Source organism: Psammomys obesus, unplaced genomic scaffold (genome assembly GCF_907164565.1).
Source record: "Psammomys obesus unplaced genomic scaffold, mPsaObe1.curated_primary_1811, whole genome shotgun sequence".
Classification (NCBI taxonomy): domain Eukaryota; kingdom Metazoa; phylum Chordata; class Mammalia; order Rodentia; family Muridae; genus Psammomys; species Psammomys obesus.
In genome coordinates this window covers 36,378,660-36,388,562 of record NW_026585644.1, presented here as the reverse complement: position 1 = coordinate 36,388,562, position 9,903 = coordinate 36,378,660, and the positions used below count along the sequence as shown (strand labels likewise).

Genomic DNA, 9,903 nt, shown 5'->3' with positions numbered 1-9,903 from the left:
TGTGTGTGTGTGTGTGTGTGTGTGTGTGTGTGTGTGTGTGTGTGTGTAGGCCTGCCTGCCTGTGAAGGCTAGAGGCCAGCCCTGGCTGTCACTCTTCTGGTGCTATCCACATTGTTTTTTGAAACAGGATTTCTCAGGGTTGCTCCCAATCTGACTGACTCACAGTGCTAGGCTCGCTGGCCAGTGGGTCCCTGGAACTCACCTGATTTTGCACTGGAATTGCAAGAGCATGCTTCCATACTGGGGTTTTCTTTTTCACCTGGGTTTTGGGGACTGCATTCAGGTCCTCATGTTTGCATGGGAAAAAGTATATTTCCATGAAGCCACCTTCCCAGCCTATGTCTATTTAATTTTGTCCTGAAGAGAAAGATGCTGATGTTGCTGTGATTCTGCAACTAGTAGAGAAAACCCCTAACTCAAAACCTTAAAATGCCAAGTCCCTACAATGTACAAGGATGAATTCCAGAGTCATACCTGAATAAAGAGGGTACAGTCTTTTCCCAGGTACCCTAGGGCCCTAGAAGAAATACTGAACATTTGGGAACTAGGTTTCAGGTTCTGACTCTTGCCTGCAAAATGGTCTTAGGCAATAACAACAGCATCAATAACACTAATATGCCTTTGAAGCACTGTATGCCACATAGAATCTTAGGTGATTTCACACATCATCTAAGTAAATTTATCTTTTCAGCTTTCAAAGTCTCATACTAGACAGACTTTTTGTTAGCCTACCTCTTCCTGCATTACAAACCCAAACACTGTACTTAGGTAGCAGGAAGAGGGAATCTAAGGATGGATTTCTGAGCTAAGAAGAACCAATTCTGCAATCTTGGGGCAGAAGAAGGTGTTTTGGGGGAAGGATGAATATAAAGAGAGAAGGTGAGTCCATGAGTGTCTGAACACGCAGATGGTTATGTATGGCACTCAGGAGCATTTATGAGTGCCAGAGGAAGCCAATCAAATAATGAGAAGTTAACAAAGCAGACTGGAAACACAAGAAGGTGATGGGCCTGGGGCTGCTCATGTCCTGGATCCTGTGTACTGTGGATGCCTGGCTCATTACCTGTTCTTATGTTCTGTTAGACAGTCTGTATCCTAGCAAAATCTTCCTCTAGGGTGGAACTGCTGTGAATTGGATTCTAAACTAGTGTGACAAAACTCTCAGAAATACATTTCTTTTGTTCAGACTAGGAGAGTAGCTGTCAGAATTGAGTGATCCTGGTTTTCCAATGGTGCTTAGTAAGCTGTTAAAGATTTATTTAAAATGTAAGGTGTCCTAGGATGATGATGATAACAATGACCATGGTGATGGCAAGCACAATGGTAATTAATATAATCACACAGCAAGAGAAAGCCAATGCCACCTATAAAATCTGCAATGAGGATTTCCCAGTAGAGACCAAGCCTTGAACCTAAGACTTGGACTTGGCTGGCATCAGATATAAGAGGTCTGGCTTTGGTGCTGCATTTATTGCTTTCAGATGACCTTGGAGCTAGCCTAGAAATGAGCTCAGTGAAGACTGAACTTGAACAAGATGACATGCTGCATCTCTGTTTCCTCTTAACAGGACCCTGTGAAGTACTTCCCTAGGTTTTACAGAAAGGAAAGGTTTTCAAGGAAGGGTCTTTGTCTCCTTCCTGATCCTGTAAACCTTGCCCTTACTCTAACACCACTCCCTTGAAACAGCTTTGGCCACATGTTCAGAGAGAACAGGATACTAAAATATCTAGTGCATAGACCTGGAGCAGGTTGCCTTAGAGTGACAAGGAGGTCCTGGCAATGTCAGACAGATTTCACTGAACCTGATCTCCCCAGCCACCAGTTCTGTGGATTTAATTGTTGGCTGTAGAGTTCTGCCTTGGGCGGACAGGGACAAAGCCATTGAACTCAGTAGCACGCTAGGCCTGAATATGGCTGAGACAACTTGGCTGACATCTCTGACACCTTTGATGGATATCAGCCCTGCCTGATCTCTAGTGTCCTTCAGGGGAGAGCCTGAAGGTATTTGTCATCACCATGTGACTGGCAAGTTGAACTTCTATTTCTACACACATCTCTTGTAGGAAAAATATTGCTCTTTCTTTAAAGAGGACACAGCCACACAGGTCACACACACTTTTGCCATTAGAGACACCCTAGCAATGGGGACCTTTGAGTAAAGTCCAAAGGGAGTGACCTTTGGGAGTGATCTCTTTGACCTATCTGATAAATGTAACCTTTATTTTCTTTTCTTTGTGTTCTTTACCCCATCATTATATGAGATAATACAGCAGAGAAATACAATGCAAATGCATGTACACACTTATCCATTTATTCAACAAAAGTTTAATGACTATATGACAGGAACTGATAGAATTATTTATCAACAAAATGGTAAAGGAGAAAGATATTATGTCTGGTATCATGATAGTGTGCACCATAGGAGTAGGAAAAAAACACATCACTATGCAGAAAAGGAAATAACTTCATCTCGAAGTGAGTGCTGTAGAGGAAAATAGACCAAGAACAGAGGGAAGGGATAAGCAGAAAGCTCTCCCTTAGAGAGGGCAAGGCCCCACACAGGAGGAGCTCGCTGTCCAAAGCAGGGAGATCAGAGCATGATAAACACCCAATAGTTACCATGAACACAGTACAGTAGAAAAGGGGAATGATATGTTGTGTGGGGACAGCCAGCAAGAGAACAGACAAGTTGGGCAGACCTGGCTTTGAATCCCAGCTCTTCTGTATGGTCATGGACAGCCGCCTCATTTCCTTTGTCTATAAACCTACAGGTGGAATCGCTGGGCTATCTAAGCACCAAGCTTTCGTATTTTGAGGAACTTCTCCATCCACTCTGCATAGCTGCTGAATTAGTTCACATCCCACCCAACAGTGTACATGGCTTCTCTTTTCTCCTCCTCCTCCTCCTCACTGACACCGTTTCTTTTCTTTCTGTAATAACATTATGCTTCATTAAGTTTGCCTAAAGCTGCTTCCATATACTGAAGTTCCGCCTAACTACTTCTCCACATATAACGGACCGTACTTAACTTGATATATAAAGACTGTCACTAGTTTTTTAATAGGTAGCTCAGCCACAGTCAGTCACAGCAGCCCGGCTTCAGTCATGCACAGGAAGCCATCTATCCAAGCCCTGTTCAAGTAAAGTAAATCCAAGTTTTAACCTCCGCTGCCTTTGTACCTCACTTCCTGTTTCATTCGTAAACATAATTCTCCCACTTGGCACCCCAAAATCTCTCTTCATCTCATCTAGGCCTGCAGACAGTCCAACTCTCAAACCATTCCTTGTCCAGTTAAATTATAGTCAACGTAATAGGCCTAAAGTTTTTCACTTAACAGTAGCTAATCCTAAAATGCAGGAAGTGATATTTCATTGTGACATTCATTTGCATTTTCGTGATGGTTGGTGATATTGAGTGCTTTTTCTTATACCCATAGCCATTTGCATGTTGTCTTTTGAGAAATGTTTCTTTAGGTCCTTTGCCCATTTTAAAATTGTGCAATCTATTTTCTCGCTATTAAGTTGGTTGACATACTTAGATATTTGCATATTAACCCATTATGGGACCACGTGGTTTATAAATATTTTCATCAAGCATGAGCTTGCTTTTCTTTGTGTTTATAATATCCTTTGCTGCACGTAAACTTTTATTTTAATTTAATCCAATTTGTTCTTTTATATTTTTTTGCTTTCATTGCCTGTACTTTGGGATCACATCCAAATACTCTTTACTTAGACAAATGTCAAAAAGCTTTTTCCCTAGTGTTTTCTTCCAGTAGTTTTATAGTTTTGGGTGTTCGATTTAAGTCTTCCATTCTACTTGATTTTCTTTTTAGATGATGGACATAGCTATGATATTATTTTTCCACACTGTCGCTATGCCTTCAACTTCCCTGCTGGAGCTTCTTAGCCAAACATGTAGATGTGTTTCTGAGCTTTTTTTCTGTAGAGTTGGCCTGTGTGTTTTGCGTTGGTATCATGCTTTTATGATTATTAGATCTTTGTAGCAGATTTTAAGAGTGGGTGTTATAATGTTTCCACCCTTGTTTTTGTTTTTCTTTCTTTCTTTTTCTTCAAGGTTGCTGTGGTTATTCCAGTCTTTAATTTTAGGATTATCTATTCCTATTTTTTGAAAGGTGTCACTGCAATTTTGATAATGACTGCTTTGAATTTGTAGGCTACATTACGTAGAATGGATTTTTTAAAAATAATACCAGTTCTTTAGATAAAGGAATTATTTGCATTTTTGTGTCTTCCTTGTTTCCTTTCCTCAGTGATTTTTCAATGTGCAAAATCTGCAATTTTGTTTCTTGGGTTAAATTGACCTGTTATCTTTTGATTGTATTCCGAAGTTCATATTTTCATATAGCTTATTTTTTAGTATATAGGAATGCTGTTGACTTTTGTGTGTTGATTTGTATTTTTGCAACTTTATCAAATTGGCTAATTAGTGTTGTGGGATCCTTAGAATTTTTTTTTTTTAAATTGGAACATGATCTTTTCCACAAGCGGTAGCCATTTAATGGCATCCCTTTTCACCTGGATTTACTTATGTATTTATTTATTTGTTCATCCATCCATTTTGCTCTGCTGCTCCATTCAGGACTTCCAGTGCCTGTCAGATGAAAGCTGTGGCAATGGGCATGCTCATCTTTAAGACTGGCAGCTTTTCCTCATAAAACATATGTGGCAAGCAGTGGGCTTGTGACTTTTAGTGTTGGAGGTGTAGCCCCTCCACTCAGCCGAGCAGTTCTGTTAGGAAACAGAGTGGAGTTTGGTTATGTTCTCTTCCTGCATCTATTGAGATGACCACATGACTTGATATTTTAATGTGGCATATGTGAGTCTTTGCATCCCAGAGATAAATACCGCTTGATTTTGTTCAGTGATTTCTTAAAAATGCTATTGCATTAGCTTGTTAGTATTTTCGTACTACTTTTTAAAAATTTTAGTAGCATATGTTGATTAAAAATAACTATGGGCTTTAGGGTGTCATTTTATACATCTGTATAGTACTTTTATATATACTTTTATAATAGTAACTCGTTACCTTCTCCATCCTCCTACTCTTACTGATCCCCTTCTTCCTAGCCTAGTCCTGCTTCTATTTTTAATGTCTTATTTATTTGGTTGGTTGGTTTTTGATAACCCATGGGTTTAATTAGGGTTGCTTACAGGATCCTGAGTGAAACATTATTTATCATGGGCTCCCTAACAGTGGCTCAACTCCTGAAAACAAACAAACAAAAAAGATCTCTTTTTTTCTTCCCTTGGCCATTCAGTGATGGAAGTTATGGAATGATGGAACCTTATGACCCCTCCCTCCCAGGGAAGGGTGGAGCTCTGTGATCCTCTTTAAAGTACCATGATCTGCTCATTTGTGTATGATCTGAGAAAAGGTTCAAGGTTTCCTCTTTCCTCTCATTCCCCATGACAGAATTTTGACAGGTCCAATTTCGCACAGGTCTTGTGCATGTAATCTCAAATTTTTGAGATCACAAGTGTTCCAACGATGTCACTTTCCAAGGGTGACATTCCTCCATATTCCACTCTTCTATTTCTGGGGCTCTTGCCCCCTGTCTACCTTGACTTCCTCCTAGCTTTGGAGTAGGTGATATAGATGTCATTTGTTCTCAGAGCTTTGACCAGTTATGAAACAATGAAAAACTACCATGACCTGATCAAAAACAGCACCTTTAAGACCAAAGCTGACCTTAGCACTGATCCATGGGTATAAACATTGTTATTATGGCCACAATTTGATGAGAACATCCTGTCTACTTTACCTTCCTCACATTTTGTTGTGGATTTTTCATCTATCTTCATCAAAGATATTGACCTATCATTTTCCTTTCTTGTAGTGGTCTTGTCTGTCTCTGTTATCATAATGATATGGCCTTCTGACATGAATTTACAGATAGTATATATTCAATATTTAAACAGAGTTGGAGAGGATTGGTACTAGTTTGTAAGGGTTTAGTAGAATTCTGTCAGTAAGCTATTATATTCTGGATTTCTCTTTAATTGGAGTTCTTTTAAAATTACTGATTTATCTCTCTCCTAATCATTTGTTTGTTAAGAGTTTCTAACAGAAGTCAATAATCAATGTGGGCAGGTTGTAAATGTAATACTTCAGTCTTTGCACAGTTTATATCTTACCCAATTTTTTTTTTTAGGATGTTCAATTTGTTGGCGTGTAATTGTTCATAGGGGCTTATGATCGTAGGATTCAGTGGTATAACATGTAAAGTCCCCCATTTCATTCTGATTTTACTTATTTGTATCTTCTCCATCTTTGTCTTAGTCTAGTTGAAGGTTTGTCAATTTGTTTGTGTTTTCAAATTACCAACTCTTAGTTTCATTGACTTTTTCTGCTGTTTCTGTAGACACTTCCATTTATTTGGCACCAGCACTGTTCTTTTCTTTTTGATAACTGTGGGTTAGTCTGTCCTCTTTTTATGGTTCCTTAAGGTGTATGTTAGGTTGTTTGTTTTGTTTCTTTTTCCTGTTTGCAGTGCTATGGACCAGGCTTCAGGATCCCTGTGGGCCAGGGAAGTGCTCTACCATTGTGCTACATCCCTAGTCCCCTTTCTTTATTTCTTTACTTTATTTTACCATTTTATTTTATTTTATTATTTTATTTTTTATTTTATTTTTAAGACAGAGTCAAACTCTATAGCCCTGGCTCGCTTGGAACTTGCTAAGTAGATCAGGCTGAACTTGAACTCAGAAAACTGCCTGCCTCTGCCTCTGGAATGCTGGCTCTTTCATTTTTCAATGTAAATGTATATAGTGATAATATTGACTTCTTAAAATATTTTTTCCTGCGTTCTATAAGTTTGTATATGTTAGGTTTCAAATTTGGTCTCAAGAGGTTTCTTAAATTCCTGCTTTGATTTCCTTCTCACTCCTTGGATGCTCAATAACATGTAATTCTATTTCCGTGTGTGTGTGTGTGTGTGTGTGTGTGTGTGTGTGTGTGTGTGTGCGTATGAGCTCTGAAATTTCTTTTGTTGTTGATGTATGTTTCACATCATTGTGGTCAGAAAATATATTCGATACTGTTTCAGTTGTGTGTGTGTGTTCAGACTTTTTTTTTGGTGTAACCATATGGTGTGCCTGAATAAATATCCCATATGCACTGAGAAAAGCACATATTCTGCTGTTGTGGAGTGTTTGTATGTATCTCTGGGTCCCTTGGGCTTAAAGTGCAGTTCAAGTCCAATGTTTCCCTATTGATTTTTCTGCTTGAGTAATCCGAGAAAGCCTGATAACCACTGTTGCTATTATCCTCGTCTTCTCAACTTCTTCTCTGCTTTTTGCTCCTCTGCCTTACCTGCTGGAACCTCCAAACATTACCCTTCCTTATTATTAAACAAGAGAATTCTTAATAGTAAATAGTAGCTATAAAATAAAATTTGGGAGTTACCACCAAAGTTACTCTTTCTCAAGAAAGCAGGCAAACAAACAAACAAACAAACAAACAAACAAACACACCTGTGACTTTATTTTAAAGGCAAAATCTAACTCTATCGCCCTGGCTGGCCTGGAACTTGCTGCATAGATCAGGCTGGACTTGATCTCAGAAACCTGCCTGCCTCTGCCTCTGAAATGCTGGCTCTTTCATTTTTTTAATGTAACATTACATTTAATGTAACATTCTTTCATTAGGAATTTCTCCATTTAGGGCCAAGATATGGAGTTAGCTGGTAAACTGCTAACTTTTGTCTACTGCCAGGACTGACAATACAAGTTTGATTCCTGAGACCAACATGGTGGAAGGAGAGAACTGACTCCTACAAGTTGTACACACACACACACACACACACACACACACACACACGTACGTACACTTGCATGGGTGTGTGCATATGTACTCAGAATTTAAAAAACAAAACCACCTTCACTTTGATAAAATAATGTCATCAGAACCATGACAGCTAGAACTGTGCATCATTATATACAGGAAAATGAGCCCCAAATAGAAGACAAGTACTATGTAAGTCTCATTCATATGTGGAAGTTTAGAAAGTTCATCTTATAGGAGTTAATACAATGGTGCTCGCCAGGGTCTGGGTGGGGCTGGAGTAGGGGCAAGGAGAGCATGAGAAAGGTTATGGCTGATGTTAAATGACAGTCAGGAATGAGAAGAGAAGCCCTGGTGTGCCAGCAGGGTAACAGAAGATAGTGATAGCACACTGTGCACATTTAAAAAACAAGAGAGGAGGGTTTAAGGTCTTTTCCAAGTGGATAGGTATTTGAGGAGAGAGATGTTTGTACCCTCATTTGAACATCATTCAACGAATGCATGTATCAAAAAGAACACAGAACCCCAACAATGCGTACAGTTTGTATGTATCATTTAACAATTCAAGTACATATTTTCAAATTATCATACAAAATCAGACTGTAAGAAAGAATTTCTTCTTTTGAGATAATCCCAGACCATAGCTCTCAGGGGAAGATTTTAGGGGCCTAAACTTTTCTTCAACCACTTGGAAGCATTCAATAGTTTGTAACTGCTTGAAATGCTCTTCCTTCTTTTTCTGAACCCATTTCGCTTCTGGTCATCCATATGCACATTCTTTCTGGCTTCTTATCCACTGTTCTGGTGGGAATGATAAGTCCTTAGCTTTTGCCCCTGCAGAATTCACGCTGATAGCAACTAGGAGTGGGATTACCAACTTCCTTTCTAGCTGTTGCATTTCCCAAGCTGCATACTATACTTCTCATGTTCCTATGTTCGTTTCATGGTTTAAATATGACATGTTTCCCATAATGCATCAATTAAATGCCTGGTTCCTGGCAAGTGACATTATTTTGAAAGGTAGTAGAAAATTGGGCATTGTGTCCTGTGTGGAAAATGTGGGACTAAGTGTGTGACCTTGAAGTCTGGTCCTTTCATAGTACTACCTTTCTTTACCCTCCTTGGCTGCCATATTCCTGTTGCTTTAATATCAAGTGTGAGGCCAAGCAATGGTTTAGACTCTCTGAAACTGTGAGTGGAAAGAAATATTCCCTTCTTTAAGTTGCTCTCTCAGCTATTTTGCTCACAGCTGTGGCCAAGTAACAGCTCATTCATACTAGAAGAAGTACCCCTGTCACTCCCTGTCCACGTGACAAAGTACCTTCTCCTTCTCTGGGATTCTTCTTCACTCAGGCTGGAAATATGAAGTAAAACATGGCATTTTCCTCTTTCTCTCCCACTTGCAGAAACTCCTGTTTTTGATTTTAAAAACAAACAAACTTTGTCGTGTATGTGTATGATTCGCTGTGTGTGGCGCACGTGCCTGTGTGAGAGAGTACAGGTGTGTGCCTGCCGAAGCACGAGGATGGAGGTCAGAGGACAGCCTCTGGGTTGGTCCTCATCTTCTGCCTTGTCTGATTCCTGGTCCCTTGTTTGTCAGTGTCTATGCTGGGATTACCTGCCCACACACTTCTATGGATTTTCTTGTCTTCACTTCCCATCTCCTAGTAGGAACACTGGGTTCATAGAAGCCTACCACTGGGCCTGGTTTTTCATAGGGATCTGAACTCTGCTGCTCCCTATGCCTGTATATGGAGGGTGATTTCCCACTGAGCCAGTGCCCCTCCCCTCCTTTCCTCTCCCCTCCTCTCTCCTACTCTCCCTAACCCTCCCTTCCCCTCCCCTCCTACTGATGTTCTGTAAGCTCCTTACTCTGTTATCATCCTTCTTTTCTCCCACCTGTGGTTTTGTGATGACCTCATCAGGGGACTTTTGTGTCTGCCCTGCTCTCTCCACTGATATGAAAACATATGTTGAATATTAAGCACATAAAATTACCTGAAAATGATTTGTTCTCCATTCCAGCCTCTAGAGAAGTCTTTATAGATATCACTTTGCATAAGTCTGGTTCTCAAGTGCAAACACAGGCTAATT

At 39.9% G+C, this 9,903-nt stretch overlaps 1 protein-coding gene across 1 annotated transcript in view; it reads left to right on the top strand.

Moving 5' to 3' along the window:
• The window catches only part of Alk (ALK receptor tyrosine kinase), a 700,602-nt gene that overhangs the window by 55,290 nt on the left and 635,409 nt on the right, over positions 1–9,903 (top strand). The gene's annotated exons all lie outside the window — the stretch shown is intronic.